This window comes from Peromyscus maniculatus, chromosome 3 (assembly GCF_049852395.1).
Source record: "Peromyscus maniculatus bairdii isolate BWxNUB_F1_BW_parent chromosome 3, HU_Pman_BW_mat_3.1, whole genome shotgun sequence".
Lineage (NCBI taxonomy): Eukaryota > Metazoa > Chordata > Mammalia > Rodentia > Cricetidae > Peromyscus > Peromyscus maniculatus.
In genome coordinates, this window is record NC_134854.1 from 118,191,904 (window position 1) to 118,211,933 (window position 20,030).

Consider the following 20,030-nt stretch of genomic DNA (forward strand, 5'->3'; position numbering starts at 1 on the left):
TTTTCATGGCAGAAGGGCTGCAAAGGGAGACAAGCAACTTCCTCCCGAGGAGGTATTTCATGCTGCCATCCCCTCCAGATTTGTTTATTGATTGAACGAGAAACCCAAAACATTGAGCTATAACTGGAGTTCATCTCACGGGAAATAACACTCAACTGCATTCCACTTTCTGTGGTCCAACATCATGGAAGAATATCATGCTTTATCACCATCTCCTCCACTTTCACAGCTTGTGGATTGTTTAGAGAGAGGATGTTGTAGTTAGCCTCACAAGGACATAAGCTTTCTTGAACATTACTCCATGAGTAAATATTAGGTTTACAGGTACAGAATGAGTCCGCAGGTAAACAGAGCCATTTACAATTTTTCCAGGATCTTAGAGCTAAGCAGTGGGATTTCTGAGCTTTTCCTTTTGTGACAAAAAGAAAAAAGGAAAAGAAAAAGAAAAGAGAGGATCCCCTCAGAGATGTTTTACTTATTTCCTGTCACTGAGGGCCTCAGATTACATACCCGATGTCATTCTTCAATGTGCAAAATTGAATATTTAACTCATCCACAGGCACAGAGATATTATTATCAATTATCAAAGGCTGATTATTATCAATCCTTTCAAAAGTACCATGATGAAAGTCTATTCTTTTAAAAAAAAATGTCAACTGGTGGCTCGTGGAATTTTCTCTGCTCTTTTGATGACTGATCTGTGGTCCTGTGGTACTATCAATAAGCTCTTTCCTGTAGTATTCACCCCACCTCCTCCCCTGGCAAAAGTGACTAGTGTGACGGTTGTTGTTTTCCTCAAAATGAGTTCAGATTGTGAATGACGCGAGTTCATCACAGCCAAACCAAACCTCTCTTTTAGTTGCAGATCTCAAATGCCCTCCCCTCAATTAAAACAAAATGCACAAAGTACTGCCAACTGTTTTCCTAACTCTTCCAAAATGGAGACGATCCAAAATGATGGGAGCTTTCAGATGGATCGAATCGCATTAAGACACATAAACATTTAAAATCACTTGCAACTTTTTTCTTGCTGTTTTGGGGAAATGTTGACACTTAAGTCATAGGGGTTGTCAGTCAGGATGAGCATATGGCTGTTGACTGCCATTTATGTCCCTTTGAAGTCAAGGCAGTTTTGCTGTTTTGTTTTATTTTTAAGCTGTATTATTATTATTTTCTTAAATTCTAGTTTTTGTAGGGTGTGTGTGTGTGTGTGTTTTGCATGTATGCATACATGCTATGTGTGCACTTTCCTGTGTGTGCACATGTTGGAGGCCAGAGGTTGATTCTGGGTGTCTTCTTCTATCTCCTTTCACCTTAGTGTTTGAGACAGTCTTTCACTGAGCTCACCTGAATTGGATAGTCTGGCTTGCCAGCAAGTCATCCAGGGTCTGCCTGTCTTTGGCTCCCCACCATTGGGGTTTCAGACCTGCACAATCATGCCTAACATATACATGAGTGGTGGGATCTGAACTCAGGCCTTCATGCTTATGCAGCAAAGCTCTTTTCCTACTGAGCAATCCATCCTCATAGTCTACAGCATTGCATCTTCAGCAGTCAGGCCCTGAGCTTCCTCTCGATGTGTGGTCAGGCATCAGGTTCAGCATTACCTGTGCGAAAGGACACCCTTTGGGGATGCCACTTAAATAGATATTGACCTTGAGCTTAGTCCTTAATTTCTGTAAAATTCAGTATCCTTCTTGGTAAACTATGAACGGTAATCCATGTCTTGCAGAATTTACTTTTATTTTGTTAACTGAAAAAAATAAAGAAGAAAGCAAACCACCTATTACTCTCAACAGTCTTACAAAATGAATTATTTTCATTAGCAACAATACCACAAAAGGAAAAGGGGCAGGAAGGAAGGAAGGAAGAATAAAGGAAAGACTCTACACTTCTTTAAATTGAGCAGATGTAGATCCATGAATAAAGCCCTCAGTTTTTTAATCTCAATGAATAGTAAAGGATTTATTCAAAGCAGGCATTGGCTAAGCTGGTAAAATGTGTTCATCCAGAGCCATGTTACCTTCTATTGGCTGGACTCCTCTTGTGTTCTGAATGACTGTGATAGCAGAGCCACATTTCATTAGGTAATGGGATGATGATGAGTCTTCTTTCTCTACTGAGGCTGAGTTAAACGCTGCTTTTCAAACACACTGTGCCAGGCTCTGCTGTTTTATGATCTATTTTCAGTGGCTCTTCCTCTGACCTGAGAACACACACGTGTGCTTGTTCACTGGTGTTCCCATCTGTGCAGATCTGTGATACTCTCAGATTTAATAAGCCTCATTGTATCAACTTTCATTTTCCCTTTCCCATCTGCTGAATATGACAGATGAACTCCTTGAAAATGTTTATCATCTGACTTTATTTAGGATTGCATGGCCACAGATACTCACTTCTTTATCATTTGTCATGAATCTTTCACTTGTTTTTAAGATCACTATTAATTCTACAGGGTTGGGCATTTGGCTCAACATCTGTATCAATAGCAGACATGTGCGTTTTGTAACCATGGAAAATACAAAGGATTGTCTGTGCAAGAATGTAAAACTTGAGAGCTGAGTGTGATGGTGTACATCTGTAACTCCAGCATGTGGGATGCTGAGGCAGGAGGATCCTAGCAAGTTTGAAGCTGACCTGGACTGCAAAACAAGTTCAAGGCTGGCATAGCGACAATGGAATGAATGAGACCCTGTGTCAAAAAAAAAAGTGTTGGAAAACATGTGTTATGCTGTTATAGAATTATAATTCTGAATTCAAAGATAATCATGCTTGCTAATATATAGACCCAAAGCCTAGATTTTGCCTGGAAAAATTAATATCCATGATGGGGGACAGCCAGCTAATAGTTACCTTGAGAACTACACTCTGGAGAGATGACTGTAAGACTACATTGTGAAAGATAATATTGGCAAATGAGCTGTTGATAAATGTTTCCCAGTCTACAGTTAGTTAGCTAGTTATGCTTAGGGTTTTGTGTTGTAGCTCATCTGTAACATAAGTGTGATTGCTGTGGCACTTAAAAAAATTAATTGCTCCAAAACTGAGATTGGTAACAGAACAGAGTCCAGAAGAGAAATAACCAATTAATTATGAATATTGCATTGTATGCTATGCTCAATTTCCAGTTAGAGACTAAGTACAGAGTATCTATTCAATACCTGGAAATAGCTAAGAATCTGGGCCAAATCAGCTGGAGTTTGAGTCCTGGCTCTAAAAATTAGAATTTTTATATGAACTTTGGTAATTTTCTCAACTTAAGTATTAGTTTCCAATTTCCAAAGCAGTAGTGTTAGCCTCAGTATTATGGGTTTTCTTGTTGCTGTGTTGGTATAGTGGCTACTACTGCAGCAATAAATAGGATGTATTTACTCGTTAGGATGAGATTAGACATTGAAACTCATGGCTCAAAATATTTTCTGCATGAAGAAGTATTAAAAGTTCAAACAAGATGAAATATATTAACAGATCATAGAGGACCACATGGTATCACATGGAATGGTAAATGATAAGGCAGGCATATTATAGTTCATGAGCTCACTGCCTGTTTTCATGAGTGACAGTCTACACGGGCACAGTTATACCCATTTACATAGTGTCTACATGTGCCACTTATGCCACAAGACTAGAGCTGAACAGTTGTGACAGATCAAGGGTAGCCCACAAAGTCTAGAGTACTTACATTCTGGTCCTTCTGATCAGTCTCTGGGGGATGCTCCAGGCTCATGTTCATTGTCCCTGAGAAAGCAGTGAGACACCAAACATTTCCTTAGACCTCACTGCAGAGCCTGACTCCATGTTATGTGCATAGAAATGATGTAAGCATCCCATGGTAGAGTAGGCCTTTACTATTGATTTCCTATAACTTCAATAAAACAAGTGATTATATGGGAAAGGAAGGTTGCCTAAATGTCTGTTAACATGGGCATTGTTAAGAGCCAATTACATTTATAAAATGTGGTTCTAAAATTTCTAACCCATACAGACTCTTTTGACTTAGCTCAAAGGTCTCAAAATTGAACATGTATCAAAACTACCTGGGGGTTTGATTAGAACATTGATTGTTTGACTCAGACAACAGACTCAATAGAGATATTTCAGGGTCTGAGAATTTGTATCTTACTAGTACCTGGGGAGGTCATTGCTGCTATTGTATGGAGCACCTTTGAGGACCAGGTCCATCTAAACACGTTGCACCTCTACAAAAGCCTACTTAAGTCTTCATTTAAGTACACCCAGCCTTTATCAGTGCATCTAGCCTGTCTTTACTCTACACTTAACATATTGTCTGCATTCATCAGTTCCCCTGCCAACCTGGTGGGTGAGAAGCTTGGCTTGAAGGTTGTCTTGTGTCTGTTGCTGTAAAAAATATCTTGAAACTTGAGAAAAAATACATGGGGGCTGGGTGTGTAGCTTAGGGGTAAAGTGCTTGGCTAGCTAGCACAACAAAAAGAATAGGAAAAGAAAACACCCATGGGTATCCTTGTGGGATGCCCCCAAACACACACCATGAATTTGCCATCATTATTCTTGTCATTACTGAATTCCTACTGAGTGGTCCCAGGTAAGCAGACTCACCGACAGAAATTAGCAGGCAGGGAGTTTATTGACGACTGGTCTTGAGTTTCATGTCTGTAAGGAAGGAAAGAATTGGTTAGAAGACAGTTTCTAGAGTGATCCTGAGCTGTGAGCTGTCAGCAGCCAGGGCTCTCAGAGGCTGGAGGAATGGGTACTTAAGTCCTAGAAGATAGATGGTGTCTCTGGGAGGCACACCATAGCACTGATATGGATCCATACATTGATTTTTTTCATAAGTATTTCCACATGTATCTCTAAGAGACAAAAGAGTTTTTTTAAAACCTGCTTTCATTATCACACCCAAACTGAATCTCCAACAATTCATTAGTATCCAATCTGTTCAGCAGTCAAGTTTCCAATTTCCCAGTGAGTATATCTCTGTATAACTATCATTAATTAATTAGTTAATTAATTGATTGATTTACAGTTTGCTTGCTTCAGGGCTCAAGTGAAGTCCATAAATTACAGGCAATTAACATCTTTCAGTTCTCTTTGAAGCTGTAGGTTTTTGATTCATTCTGTTTTCCCTATCCTGATTTATTTGTTAAAGAAGCATGATTGAATTCTGACCTATACGGTTTCCCACAATACAATCTTCTACCCACTTCAAAGTTCCTACTTCAACCTCTCTCGCCCCTTGCAGTACAGCTTCCTCACAGGTTCTGAAGATGAAGGTATAAACACATTTCATGGGGGGTAGTAGTATGTCACACACGTGTGGTTCTTTGAGCCATTCAACAAGCACATTACTCATTGGTAGGAAACCTGAACTTCATTGAATTTTGGAAGTAATAGAATAAAATACAGCAGCATTATCACTTAGCCAACATTCACGCTTGTCTGGTAAGTGGCATGCATCTCAGAACAGCTGTGAATGTGGCCTAACACATTTGCAGATGGCAATACCGTGTCACAATGTCAGAAGATTGAATGCCTTGGATAGACAGTCCTGTAATGACTATGTAAACAAAAACACTCTTCCAGAGTGCAAGGGAATAAAATCTTATTCTTGTTAGGATACACTATATGTTACATAGAACACTAATAATAACCATTCCTTGCTGGCACAGTGGTCATACCTGTGGTGCATGCTTATTATCATAGCACTTAGGAGACAGAGATAGAAGAATTACCATGAGTTCAAAGCCAACTTGACTTACATAGTAGGTTTCAGGCCAGCCAGGGCTACACAGTGAGATCCTGCTTCAAAAACCAAATGCATTAAAAAGTAATATAAAAGACATTCTTTATATTGTTATTTATCTCTTGCCAAGCACACCCTCTATGACTCTATACATCCTGCCCTTTACTCGACAAGCTCTTTTGTGCCCTTACTCATTTTTATCACACATCAGTCTTTACACAATTGTTTGTTGATAGTTCATAATAGATGTTCTAAAGGGTCAATAGCAGAGAGAAACTATATGCAGGACAGAGACACACTGCTGGAAGCATTTTCTACTCCAAATGAACCTGGCAACATTACACAATCTTTTTGAACTTCTTCCCAGGGAATAGCCCAAAGGGGAAGTCAGCAGAATTTAATATGTGTAAGAAGAAATTTTCAAAAAGCTAGGCATGGCCTTTAGAGAGCTATTGGCTAGAGCATAGATCACTCTAAAAGGAAAGAGGATGAGCAGAAGTGCCTTCAGACAACCTGATAGGGCAGCAGGAAGTCTTGTAGGAGGGGCAGGTGATGAAGCTGTAGACAATCAAGACCTAGAGATGAGTGAGAGGAACTGGAGAGTAGAACCGTCATTTGACATCCCCCAAAGGGTTTGACACATAGCCCAATAGCTGCACTGAGCATACATGCATATCATTTGTGTATATATAGGAGATTATGAGACAGAGTGTGTATGTATATAAAAAGGAAACATCCAATGGAGTGTAGTCTGGAGGGGAATTTTGAAACAGCGATTTTCAGTTTAGAGTTCATTAGTGCACTTGGGAGAGCTGTGAATGTAGATTCCCCAGGCTCCTCTTCTCCATGTTCCTGCCTGGTAGGTGAGTGGTGGGACAAAAGCTGATCCCAAGACAGGTATTCCATTAACTTCTTTTCATGTAGATATTTATTCATTTATTCATCAGATTTTTAATGCTTAATTTTTATTCTTGCTGTGAAGGGCTTGGTGTATGTTAAGCTCTACCACTGAGCTATATTCTCAGCTCTTTGCATTTTGATCGAGTCTCATTATGTAGCTAGCCCAGGCCTCGGTTTCATGATCTTCTTGCCTCTGAAGCTTGAATGCTGGAATTAGGTCATGCGCTAACCATGCTTTCCACCCCCCCTTTCCCCAGAGACAGTTTCTCTGTGTAGCCCTGGCTGTCCTGGAACTTGCTTTGTAGACCAAACTCACCTCACAGAGATCCACCTGCCTCTGTCTCCCAAGTGCTGGGATTAAAGGTGTGCGCCACCACTGCCCGGCTACCATGCTTAGCTCCTAAGCAGATGTTTATTGAACAACAGTTATAGGAAGAACTTAATCAAAGAATGCCCCCTTTCTGCCAACTGCACCACACATCTCTCTGTTTCTGCTCCAGGTCTATCTTGTCATTTGTGGGACCACTGTGAGATTTCTTTTGGTCATTCTGTTTCATTCTAAGGTATATTATTGCTAATCTTTGTGTAAAAAAGCAAACATCTCATGGGTCCAATCTTCATTATGGACTATGGAAAACAGTGGGCAACTCTTTCCATTGTGGTCACTTAATAAAGAATTGAAATTGCATTCTGGGCCTTTGGCAGGCCTTCTGCAGAATGTACTCTTATGTATCCATGGGGCTGATAGTTTGATCATATGTCCTTGGACCACTTTTTACCATCTTATTAATTAATTAATTAGTTTATTTATTTACATTTTTATTATGTGTGTGTCATATGAATGTGTGTGCCTGTGGTAGCTGGAAGTTTACATTGGATATCTATGGTGATATTTTATTTGTACTGAAATGTGATTTTATTTGTATGTTAATAAATAAAGTTGCTTGGGGGTCAGAGCTAATAGCAAGCCATAGCAGAGCTGGGCATTCGTGGTGACACCTTTAATCCCAGCACTTGGTAGGCAGAGCTAGGTAGATCTCTGTGTGTTCAAGGATACAGCCAACATTGGAGACACATGCCTTTAATCTCAATACCATAGAAGACCTGGAGGGCTGTACATACAGGCAATGATGAGGCAGTCATGTGTTTGAGTTTACAACCAATGAGAAGGCAGAACAAAAAGTCTATATGAAGACAAACAGACAGGAAGTAGGTCCCTTTCGGAGAGGTCTCTTGGCTAAAGAGGTTAGCTGAAGCAGACAGGTAAGGCTCTTAGCTCTGATCTCTTGGTTTTCTTCTTTGTGTTTGTGTTTCTTATTTAATAAGATGGTTGGTTACATCTACAGATATCTTCCTCTATTGCTCTCCACATTTTGGGGGGCTAAAAGTTTGTTTACTTTATGTGTATACCTATGCACCTTGATTATACATTTATTCACCACATGTATGCAGGTGTCCCCAGAATCCAGAGGAGGGCATCAGGTCCTCTGGTACTGGAGTAACAGGTGACCATGAACTGCATGTGGGTAACCACTGAGCCATCTATCCAGCCCTGCCACCATACCTTTTGAGATAAGATCTCTCACTGAACTTGAATTTGAGGCTCATCAGTTGGGCAGCAAGCCCCCATGATCCTCCTGTCTCCATCCTTTTCCCCCAGGCTGGAGTTGTAGAGCAAGCCACTGGGCCAGGCTTTCCCATGGGTGCTGAAGATCAAACTCAGGTCCTCAGCCTTGTCCAGCAAGCACTTGGCCACTGAGCCATCTCCCTAACCCTTCTGCTTCCTCTCATCTCAGCACTACATCCTTTGGGCTCACTTTCCCCAGATGACACTTGATTGGTAAATCTTTGTTACAGGTTTTACTTCTGTGGGAAAGTCAAATGGAGACAGTGACTAGAAAATAAGTTGATGATCTTAAAGATGAGCACATTGAAATCATTAGGCGTGAGATGTCATGATGCCAGAGCTTTTCTTTATATATTTAACCAACATCAAAAGGGGCAGACGAAAAAAGGAACAGGTGTACAGAAGGGAGAAAAGGCCAATCTCACTGTGGATTGTGTGGGAGACTATGGTTGAATATGTTTCAGTTCATATAGCAAACAGTTTAAAAGACAGAAAGCATCTAAAAGCCCATGATGCAGAGGAACAAAGTGTACTGAGAATGTCTGTGGGGGACCAGGCCCTGACAGGCTATCAGGAGAGACTTCTCTGAGATAATGGCTTTTGACCCATGATTTGAGGGATGAAATGGATTTCTCAAATCCTTTCTTCCAAGACACTTGAGGTACCTTGGTGAATCTGGCCACAATTCTAGCATCGCTTTAGGACTTTTCTTAGATTCGTGGGTACTCAGCTAGCTGCCTGTGTCCTGGAGCTGCCTTTTTTTTTTTTAAGCATCATCTTTTCTCAATAGACGAGAATGTTTCATAGCTGGGTGGCTGATGGACTCAGCAGAGTGAAATTCACTTATAATTTCAGCAAATAACCAGTCAAATAATTCTTATTAATGCTCTTTATTTTGTAATGCTTTATTTACAGGCATTTCCTCTGTTGACATTGACATTTGAACCCTAAGGCTTCCTGGTATAAACCATTTCTGTTTCATGTTATCACCTCACATTGCTTTACATATCTCACAGTGATTTCACTATGGCATCTCATGCAGTCCTCATTGTTGATGTCCTTGTAAGATTCCCACACCTGCTTTGTTTTCTTTCCTCTTGATTTACTTTTGAACCTCTTTACATCTTTCTTCCTTTTCTCCTACCCTTTCTTTATAGCTTTGTTTTTTCTTCCTTCCATCCTCTTTCTGTTCCCTTCTCCACCATCCCTTACCTTTCCTTCCCCTCTCTCCTTCTGTTCTCTCCTTTCCTACTATTCTTAATTATACAATGTATTTTTATTTAGATCTGTATTTATTTTGGTAAACCAGTGAGTTTAACTAGGGTTATTTGAGTGAGGGGTTGGTTATAGAAAGAAGCTATTAATTATTGCAAAGTAAAAATGCTTTGTGAGGATTGTATTAGTTAAGGTTTATACTGCTGTGAATAGACACCATGACCTCAGCAACTTTTTTTTTAATTTTTTTAAATTTTATTTTATTATTTTATTTTATTTTATTTTATTTTATTTTATTTTATTTTATTTTACAATACTATTCAGTTCTACATAACAGCCACAGATTCCCTTGTTCTCCCCCTTCCTGCCCCCCTCCCCTTCCCTCAGCCCACCTCCCATTCCCACCTCCTCCAGAGCAAGGCCTCCCCTGAGGACTGAGATCGACCTGATAGACTCAGTCCAGGCAGGTCCAGTCCCCTCCTCCCAGATTGAGCCAAGCGTCCCTGCATAAGTCCCAGGTTTCAAACAGCTAACTCATGCAATGAGCCCAGGACCTGGTACCACTGCCTAGATGCCTCCCAAACAGATCAAGCCAATCAACTGTCTCACCTATTCAGAGGGCCTGATCCAGTTGGGGGCCCCTCAGTCTTTGGTTCATAGTTCATGTGTTTCCATTCTTTTGGCTATTTGTCCTGTGCTTTATCCAACCTTGGTTTCAACAATTCTCGCTCATATAAACCCTCCTCTTTCTCGCTAGACTCCCAGCACTCTACCTGGGGCCTAGCCGTGGATCTCTGTATCCAGATTCCTCAGTCCTTGGATGGGGTTTCTGGCACAACTATTAGGGTGTTTGGCCATCCCATCACCAGAGTAGGTCAGTTCCGGCTGTCTCTCAGCCATTGCCAGCAGTCTTTTGTGGGGGTATCTTTGTGGATTTCTGTGGGCCTCTTTAGCTCTTTGTTTCTTCCTTTTCTCGTGTGGTCTTCATTTACCATGGTCTCCTATTCCTTGTTCTCCCTCTCTGTTCTTGATCCAGGTGGGATCTTCCATTCCCACAGGCTCTCTTTCCCTCGACCCTCACCCTTCATTACTCCCACTCATGGTCAGGTTGTTCATGTAGATCTCAGCCATTTCCCCGTCATTGGGTGATCCCCGTGTCTTTCTTGGGGTCCTGTTTTCCAGGTAGCCTCACTGGTGATGTGAGTAGCAGTCCAGTGATCCTTGTTCCACCTCTAGTATCCTCCTATGAGTGAGTACATACCATATTTGTCTTTCTGAGTCTGGGTTACCTCACTCATGATGATTTTTTCTAGATCCATCCATTTGCCTGCAAACCTCATGATGTCATTGTTTTTCTCTGCTGAGTAGTATTCCATTGTGTATATGTACCACATTTTATTTATCCATTCTTCAGTTGAAGGGCATCTAGGTTGTTTCCAGGTTTTGGCTATTACAAACAATGCTGATATGAACATAGCTGAGCAAGTGCTCTTGTGGTATGATTGAGCATTTCTTGGGTATATGCCCAAGAGTGGTATAGCTGGATCTTGGGGGAGATTGATTCCCAATTTTCTAAGAAAGCATCATATTGATTTCCAAAGTGGTCACAGCAACTCTTATAAAGGAAAACTTTAATGGAGTGTGAAGCATGATCTTAATTAGTCTTATCAGTATAAACCTGGAATCAGATATCAAGGTAAATGCTGAAAGATCAGAGAAGCAAAGGAGCAGCCATAGTCATTTTTTACCTCTCTGAATCCTCAGACCAAAAGATCTTATCTCCATCTACCTTATATATTCCTGTCTCCACCTCCCGATTGTGCTGGGATATGTTCATTCAATTACATCTTCATTCAATTACATCTTCACCAACTTTCTGTTTTTGATGGGTTCCTTCACTGCCTAAACTTGGCTGTCCTGAAACTGGATCTGTAGACGAAGATGCCTCAAACACAGAGATCTGCCTAGCCTCTGTCTCTGGCTGATAGTAAGCAATCAAATTATTTTATATAATTTTAGTTATTATTATGTTTTATACTCTTTGGGTACAGCTGTGGTCTTGAATAATATCACTAATGTTTTTAAACATTAAAGTAATTAATTTTTGTAAATTGAAGTAGTCACTTTTTGAAGTTTATGGTAGTGGTTTTTTGGGGGACTGAGGCATGTAGTGGTTGGGGCAGGATTTCAGTTCAGAAATATGTATACGCACACATACATACACATATATCTGTATCCATCAATCTATCAGTCTATCAATCTGTCTTTCAATCTATCTATCTATCTATCATCTATCTATCTATCTATCTATCTATCTATCTATCTATCTATCTATCTATCTATCTATCTATCCATCCATCCATCTATATCTATCATCTGTGTGTGTGTGTGTGTGTGTGTATGAGATTTGTGAAGGGTGTTTTTACGGAGATCAAATTCTTGTCCTTTAGGGTTTTGAATCCTTGGAAAAAAATAATGGAGTGAGTTATATGCTGGTAATCTTATACTTTTTTAAGTTTCCTGCCTGTTGTCTAAGAAAATATGACTCAAGGTTTTTACCAAGTTCTTGCTTATTGTATATGAAGGTGTATTGGAAAAAAAATAGTTTCACCTGATTGTTACCTGTCTGAGTAGTAGATGAATGTCTTCTGCAGTTGTGATAGTTTAGAACCAGAATTCCCTGAGACCTTTATAACCATGGTAACCAGCTAGCCATGATTCCAGCCCAAAGATTTTAAAAATGTATTCTTTAAATTTTTTCCGTTTGTACTTCTTTTAAAATTATTATTAAGAAATCTTCTATTCATTTTACATACCAACCACAGATTCCCCCTCTCCTCTCTCCTGCCACCCCAGCCTTCCCCCACAATTCACACCCCCATGTTTATTTTGTATGTGGCAAAGCTGCTATTTACCTTTCTGTCCCACAGAAATGGGGAATGGGGTCCAACGTGATCATAACAGGGTAGATTCCTCAGTGGCCTCCAAAGCTGTTGATTCCTGTAACAACGTGGGTTCTGGGATCAAACTCAGGTGATCAGGCAAAGTAACAGGCACCTCTCTCCTCTGAGCCATCTTGCCCATCCCCCAAACTTCTTATGCAATTGTGCTTCACCTGCCAAGAGCATCTTATCCTAGCCTTGGGGTTGAGGACTGTGTTGACACTACAGCTATACTGTACAAGTTGTGTACTCATTATTTACTTAAAATGTCTATATGCATTTACCTAGGGTTTTACCACCTGTGGGAACTTTTTTAGATTCAATTTCTGATCAGCAAAATTAGCAACCACAGTGACTTACAGCATTATTATGAGCAATAAATGGGAAAATGCACATGGACCTTTTTTTTTTCTTTCTATAATTGGGTCTCATATTACTTGGGCTGATTTGGAGTATGCATACTATATAGCTGAGGACGACTCTGAACTCCTAATCCTCCTGCCAACACTGCCCAAATGCTGGGATTAAAGGTGACTATAACCACACTTGGCTCACACAAAACATTTTGCATAGGTTTTTACATGTAGGAAAAAGTCATTAGTGATATTTATATTTTTAGTCAATAGTTTTTGAATTCTTGCTATGTACTGGTCATGCAGGACATAGGCTAAGTACTGGAGATGCGAACATGTGTTAGATTTTATTTAATTTAGCTCCAAGGAGTTTCCAAAATATGATAAAAAACATTTTCAGATAGCCCATCAGTATTATTGGGAAAAAAAGAGAACAAAACCTAAGTGTTCAGAGTTTTCAAATGCACATAGTTGCAGTGACATTTGCCAGTCATACAGTCTGAGGAAGTGTTTCATTTGGTCACACCTTCATTAGTAACTGATTTCAAGTATGACAGTTCCTTTCAGGTCCCATGTCAGATGCTTGATTCATTCCAAGGAATTATCTTCGAAACAATGACCTACCAAATTGGATGTTAGAACATCTTATCAAGAAACATAATGCCATTAGAGGCAAGTGCTGCTGGTGGGATAATTTAAAGACCCCCTGGCCTTTGGATATAACAGAATAATTTATGGTTAAATTCCACTGGATTCTTTAAATTAGATTCAATGTTATTTCAGCTGAGTCGGAACTTACAGAGCCTCAAGGCACTCAAAAAAGAAAATGGTCAGAAACAGAGATTCAAGGTTACATGTTAGTTTTCCTGAAAGGTATTTGCTGTTTTTAGGGCAAAGCCATGCACAAATCCTGTGGGTGGCTTCATGTCAATCAGCGTCAATGCTTGTTGGTGAAGCTCCATAATCTTCTTTCTTTACTCATAAAAGGACCTTACTGGAAAATTATACTTTGGATTTAAAAATCATACCAGACCATTATCCAATACCAAATGGTCAGCCCTGGAAACATATATACAAGTAACATTATATAAACTGTAATAAGTAACATTATATATACATATATATATATATAGTTATAAATATAACCTTATATTTAAAAATACATCTGTATTTACATATGTAGATACAAATCTACATTTGTATATGATGTATATACATCAGATAACAATGAATGAAAAAGGAGGCCATGAAGTTGAAAGAAAGCAAGGAGGGGTATGTGTAGGGTTTGGAGGGAGGAAAGGAAAAAGAGAAATTTTATAATTGTATTATAATCCCAAATATAAAAGAAGTAAATAAAAAAACAAAACTAAAATGGCTTGAACAATCTGGGTTGATGTTTCAATTTGGGTGGATTTTTTTTCAGTAAACACATTTTAAATGAAACACAATCATATTTCACCTAGCATCACTTGACAGTTTCATCATTAGACCATCATGGAATGCAAACCAAAGTGGTGTATCATAATACAATCCAGGCTATAACACACACACACACACACACACACACACACACACACACACACACACACACACACACACTGGCTCATTCCTCTTTGGGTCACCATGAACAAAATAACACAAGATAGGGTCAAGCTCAAGAGAAAATGGTGCATTGTTGTAGGTATGGATTTGAGTCCCTAGGGTACCTGTTTGAGATTTCCAAGTTTTTGTGCCCTAGAACACAGAATTGGACCAGAGACACTTGGATAGCTGTAGAAACAGATACAGTATATTAAGAAAGCTCTTCTGAGGGGTGAAAATGGGCGAGAGAACCTAACCATAGGTCATGACATCAAGATGCTTTGTGTCATTTTTATAGTTCTGGCCTGCTTTCTTCTGCATTTGCAGATGTAGGGCTTTTAAGGCACACACTCATTCTCTTCTAGATAGCCCTTGGTGGTGGGACATGTTTAGTCCTTTTCCTCAATCATCTGTTTCTTTCATATGTTAAACTCCCTGCCTCCCTGCTACACACAGGGTTTATTTGTGTAGCCTTGTATGATCTGGAACTAGCTCTGTAGACCAGGCTGGTCTTGAACTCACATAGATCTATTCTGATTGCTGGTATTAAAGGCATGTGCCTCACCTGTTAATCTTGATGCCCTCTGTCCCAACTCTGCTGTTTTGCTACATAATCATAAAAGCAGTAAACACAAGGAGTGTGAGGCATTGCTAATGTAGCACAAAAGACTATTTTACAGTAAGGTTCTTTTTATAAGTGGAGTACAATTATAAAATGAATAGTACAGAAAACACATAAACCACTAACAGAGTCATTTGTCACCATTACCCAGAATTATGCATTGTGCATAATTACATTGCTGTACTTCATAAGACCATCAGTGCAGTACGCTTGTTTACACCAGCATCACCCTGAATATGAGAATGATGCATTCTGCCACGATGCTACAAGGCTACAGAGACATAGGCAATAGGAAATTCCAGTTCCATTGTAGTCCTATGAGATTACCATTGTGTACCTGGTTCACCATTACTCAAAATGTCATTGTAAGAGAACCTGGAAAGGCATTCCATCTAATAAGCTAATAAGGTAATTTATACAAAGATCCATGAAATTAATGTGGTAGAAAACAGAAGCTTATGATCCTGGAAGTGTCCTGTTCTCCACAGTAGACAGTCAGAGGCTCTTTCCCCAGGTCCACTTTGCGTAACATTACCTCGGTTGCCCAACTCTTTTCTTTGCTTTAAATGAATCAATATATTAAAAAAAAATCCATATCTAGCTAACCTGTCTAAGGTCAGTGGGAAGGAAAGACAGATAAAGGGATGAGCCACTCAATGGTGGCATGGGCTTTATCCAGGAACAGACCTGAAGAGGGGGCATCTCTAGTCCAAGAACCAAAGAGCCTGTGGTTCACTTGCAGGTAGGCATTCTTACTGGACAGGGAAGGGGGAGGGCAGATGGGAACTGACAAATGTCCTGTTTGGGCTGCAGTTTGCTGTGCTAGGGTTTGTTCATGGGTGAAAGAATGTTGGGTGATGGACAAACATCTCCCAACTCTCCTGGCTAATGTTCCTAGCCATTAATAGGGCAGAGAGGGCAAGAGTCTAGAAGAACAGGTTCCTTTAGTTCTGAGAACGAAATACTTTAGTTTTAAAAGTTGTCATGTGAGTTTAACAAAAATGGTGAGCTTTACAAAGTAGCATGGTTGTGACTCCCATTCAGAACTGTCCAATGTTACTACTATGCCTTTCAGGCTGTTTCTGGCTGCCCCCTTCCACTCTTTCTTCCTTCTGGTGATCAAGGACTTCTTGATCGTGTTACTATGATAATGCTTTTATGTTAACTGTCTCTCGCTTGTGCTTGCTCTGTGCTTCTCCTCTAGGACCTGGCTCTCACTCCTGTAACTGTTTTGAAGGCCAGGCAACAGAAGATGCATTCTACAGAGAGACACATGTGTCCTCTGCTATAAGACTCCTGAAACAATGGACTCTAAAGAATTAAAACTTCTTCTGGAATCCTTTGCATGGGGGAGGGTCTTAGTGAGAAGGTTCATACACACAACAGCTCATCTCAGTGACATCAGCACACCCAAGCTTCCTGGCATTGTTTTCCTCTTTCCTATATGGTTGTCACACTGCTCCAGAGAAAGTGGAGATGATCTAGAGAAGTCTGTGGCTTCCAGGTTTTGCCATCCTATAAATAAATCCATTTTCATTTATGAATTTATTTCCTAATTTTTTAAAACTATAATGAAAGTAGATCATGGTTGATGGACCCAAGTATGTGGCATCACCCTTCCTCTAGGGCCTTGGATCCTTCTCATTTATTCTTTACTGTTGATATCATTCCGTGATTATTCATTTGTCCTCCCCAAGTGCAAGTGAGTGCTTCATGAAGGACATGGGTGTATCTTGGCCATTTTTGTGGTTTTCCCTGGAGAAATGTAAAGAAATATCTATATGGGAAGTAGGGGAGAGGCACCAACAAACTAAGGAAAAGTTTTGTTCATGTCCAGCGTGGTGAACCAATGAGTTTAATAGGGCTATTTACAGGGTGTGGGTGGCTCTCGGGGTGGCTATACCATTGGGAAGTCCCACTGTCACCTGGATTATCAGGGTCTGAGATTCTCCTGACAACCCTAACAGGCACAAGCACCTGCCTCTAACAAGCCAAGAGATAGATTAACAGTGAAAAGTAGAAATGAAGATTTATTGAATGAGGCTGCATTGGGGAGAAGGACAGGAAGATCCAAGTCCAGTTTTGGGGTCCTCCATGAAGTTCAGGTTTAAGCAGAGTGTCAGAGTTATGAGTAGCAAAGAAGTCCTGGTAAAGGTGTGGTCAAGGCCATCGCCAATCCACCATTGTCTGAGCACCAGGCATTCCAGCAAGGCAGCCTTTCTGTGATACAAGTGCCCCTTCTCCTGGCTAGCCTCAGGCTTCAGGCTTTTCCTACCCAGCAATATCTTAGGGAAATTCCAATTTTAGGGGATGCAGTGTTTCAGTATTCTAATGTCCAAAGGGAGGGACACATGTGTCTCTTTCAAAAGTCCTTTTTCCTAGCTGGCAGGAAGTTATACCATCCCTGACATGGTAGATTCAAGAGCAGATGCAACATGGGAAAGTTCTAAACCCCAATTAACCTTCTACCTTCAATATATTTTAGTACTCCTACCCAGAAGATCACATGAGGAGCATAGTGATTAGAATCTCAGGTGAGGGTATGATCGCATCCCACACACTTCTAAGACAGATTGGTTAACATTCTCATCCCCATCACCTTAGATCTAGACATGATTTGTGCTGTTGATGTTGAGCATAACTGCTACAACCTTTCTGTAGGTCTCCACAGCCTGGAGAAAAGAATCACACTTCAGGTGCTTAGATTTCTATAAGTCATGAACATGCTATGCCAGAAACACAGACACCTGTTTGTGTATTTCCACAATGGAAGAATTTGTTCCATAATAACAAACTCACAAGCTATGTTGGTTTTGTTGGTTGCAATTTGCAAGTGTCCTGACTTCCCTTGATGGCTGGCCATTGCTCAACACAAGTTCTTTTATTCTGATATTTTAATTACTTTACTCTCAAATCACACATGACACATCGCACAGTAATTATGTATGAGTATTTGTGTATTTGTGGGTCACAGAATGGCTATCGAAGGGTAAACGAGGCCACAGCAGAGTCTGAGGAGTCCAGAGTTGCAGAGCCTGAGAGCTGACGAAGAGGTAGAGCATCAACACCTACGACAAGATTGGTCAGCTGGGGTCAGGATTGGCTACAGAAGCCAATGTGTGGTGACAATGGTGACCTGAGTGCCATGCAGGAACCAATGTGAAGGCAGGGAGAGAGAACTGACTCTGCAAATGTTGTTCTCTGGCCTTCACACAAGCACAATGGCAGGCATGTAAGCCCCTGCCCTAGACACACACGCACACACACACACACACACACACACACACACACACACACACACACACGCATGCACACGCACGTGCACACACACACACTAATAATGAAGTATTTTAAAAAATTATTTATTATTTTTATTTTATGTGCATTGGTGTTTTGCCTGCATGTATGTCTGTGTGAGGGTGTCAGATCCCCTGGAACTGGAGATACAGACAGATGTGCACTGACATGTGGGTGCGGGGAATTGAACCCAGTCTTCTGGAAGAGCAGCTAGTGCTCTTAACTTCTGAGCCATCTCTCCAGCCCCATAATAATTTTTTTTAAAAAAGAGAGTTCTGGGTAAGCTAAGTCTATGCAGTAAAATTTTGCTTCAAAAATCGAAAACAAAGATAAAAACAAACAGAAAGTCAAGAGACAAAAATGTTACATCTGACTGTAACTTTTACCAGTTAGTGTTAGCAGATAGGAAAGGAATTCTGGGTATGAAGTCATTCATACGTCCACTTGCTTATTCATTTACTAAAATCACTTCTCTAATGCCTAATGTAATGCTAAGCACATACCATGTATTCAAAGAATACATGTTAGCTTGAATTATTCATGTATGCATTCTTTCATTGATTCATCAATATTTATGGGGCAACCTGTTCAGGCCAGACACTGCGTTTAGTACTCCTAGCAATGGTGATCAGTGTGGATCCAGCCTGTGTCCCCCTAGTCCTTAAAATAGCTGATATATTTTAGAGTTTTGCCTCTGAATGGTAGCAGGCCCAATTGTTAAACTTTCTAGTGAATGAACTGTGTAATGAATTTCAATCCTGGTTTGACTTTTAGAATCACCTCAACTGTTACTTAAAAACACCCACTTCTGGGCCCAGCCTCCAGACCAATTAAATTAAAACCTGCAGAGGTAAAACGCAGGCAAAAATACCTTAAGAAACCCTCCAAGATACATGATACAAAGTCCTAGACTGAGAGTTTCCTAACCAACTCCCCACACACCAGGTACGCCACTGTTTTCCATCTACACTCATACCTTGAGGTCTTATCCCACTGTGTCTCAGGATGTTATTTGAGTCAGAATAGAGTCCTTACTGACACAATTAATAATTAGGTCATCAGAGGGCTAGGGTAACAGTTCAGTTAGCCAAGTACCTGCCTTACTATTCTCCCAGAACTCACTTTTTTTTAAGCCAGGTGTGGTGGCCCGTAATTGTGATTTCAGTTTTGGGGAGGTAGAGACAGAGAGAACTCTGGGGCTCACTAATTAGCCAGTCTAACTTACTAAGCAAGTTCTAGGCCAATGAGAGGCTTTATCTTAAAAAAGTAGAAGAGGCTAACACTTGAGGAACAACAGATGAAGCCATCCTTTTGCTTCCATGTGCACACATTCCCCTTCTCCACACAAATTAGATAACTGCAATGAATCTCCACCCCTACTCCAGGGTTCTTCCTATGTAGACCAATTATCAATAAAGTACTACTAAGAAAGTCTGATCCTGAGATTAGACCCTTTGCTCTTGCTGGAGATCTAACATTCCAATTGGGCAGCGTCAATAACCTGGCCCAGAGGCCACCTCTAGGAGGCAGGCTGCTCTTAAGCCATGCTAGAGAGAGGCTGCTATGGCATAATGCTTTTGTACACTGATTTAATAAAATTCTGATTGGCCAGTAGCCAGGCAGGAAGTATAGGTGGGATAAGCAGACAAGGAGGATTCTGGGAAGAGGAAGGCTGATTAAGGAGAGGCCAGCCTGCCGTCCAGGGAGCAGCATGTAATGGCACACAAGTAAAGCCACAGAACATGTGGCAACATATAGATGAACAGAAATG

The 20,030-nt window shown here is 40.5% G+C and overlaps 2 long non-coding RNA genes across 2 annotated transcripts in view; one reads left to right on the top strand and one right to left on the bottom strand.

Annotated features, from left to right (window-relative positions):
- Positions 1–643: 643 nt before the first annotated feature.
- Positions 644–12,130, bottom strand: LOC121828058 (uncharacterized). Its single transcript, XR_006070495.2, has 5 exons — positions 12,087–12,130; positions 4,579–4,632; positions 3,683–3,738; positions 2,024–2,206; positions 644–1,753 (listed from the first exon to the last, which is right to left on the bottom strand). It is a non-coding gene; the product is annotated as an uncharacterized LOC121828058 (long non-coding RNA).
- Positions 12,131–15,568: 3,438 nt separating this feature from the next.
- LOC121828339 (uncharacterized) overlaps positions 15,569–20,030 on the top strand; it is a 91,350-nt gene continuing 86,888 nt past the window's right edge. The window contains exon 1 of the long non-coding RNA XR_013049612.1: positions 15,569–15,704. This is a non-coding gene — a long non-coding RNA (uncharacterized LOC121828339). The remainder of the gene's footprint in view (positions 15,705–20,030) is intronic.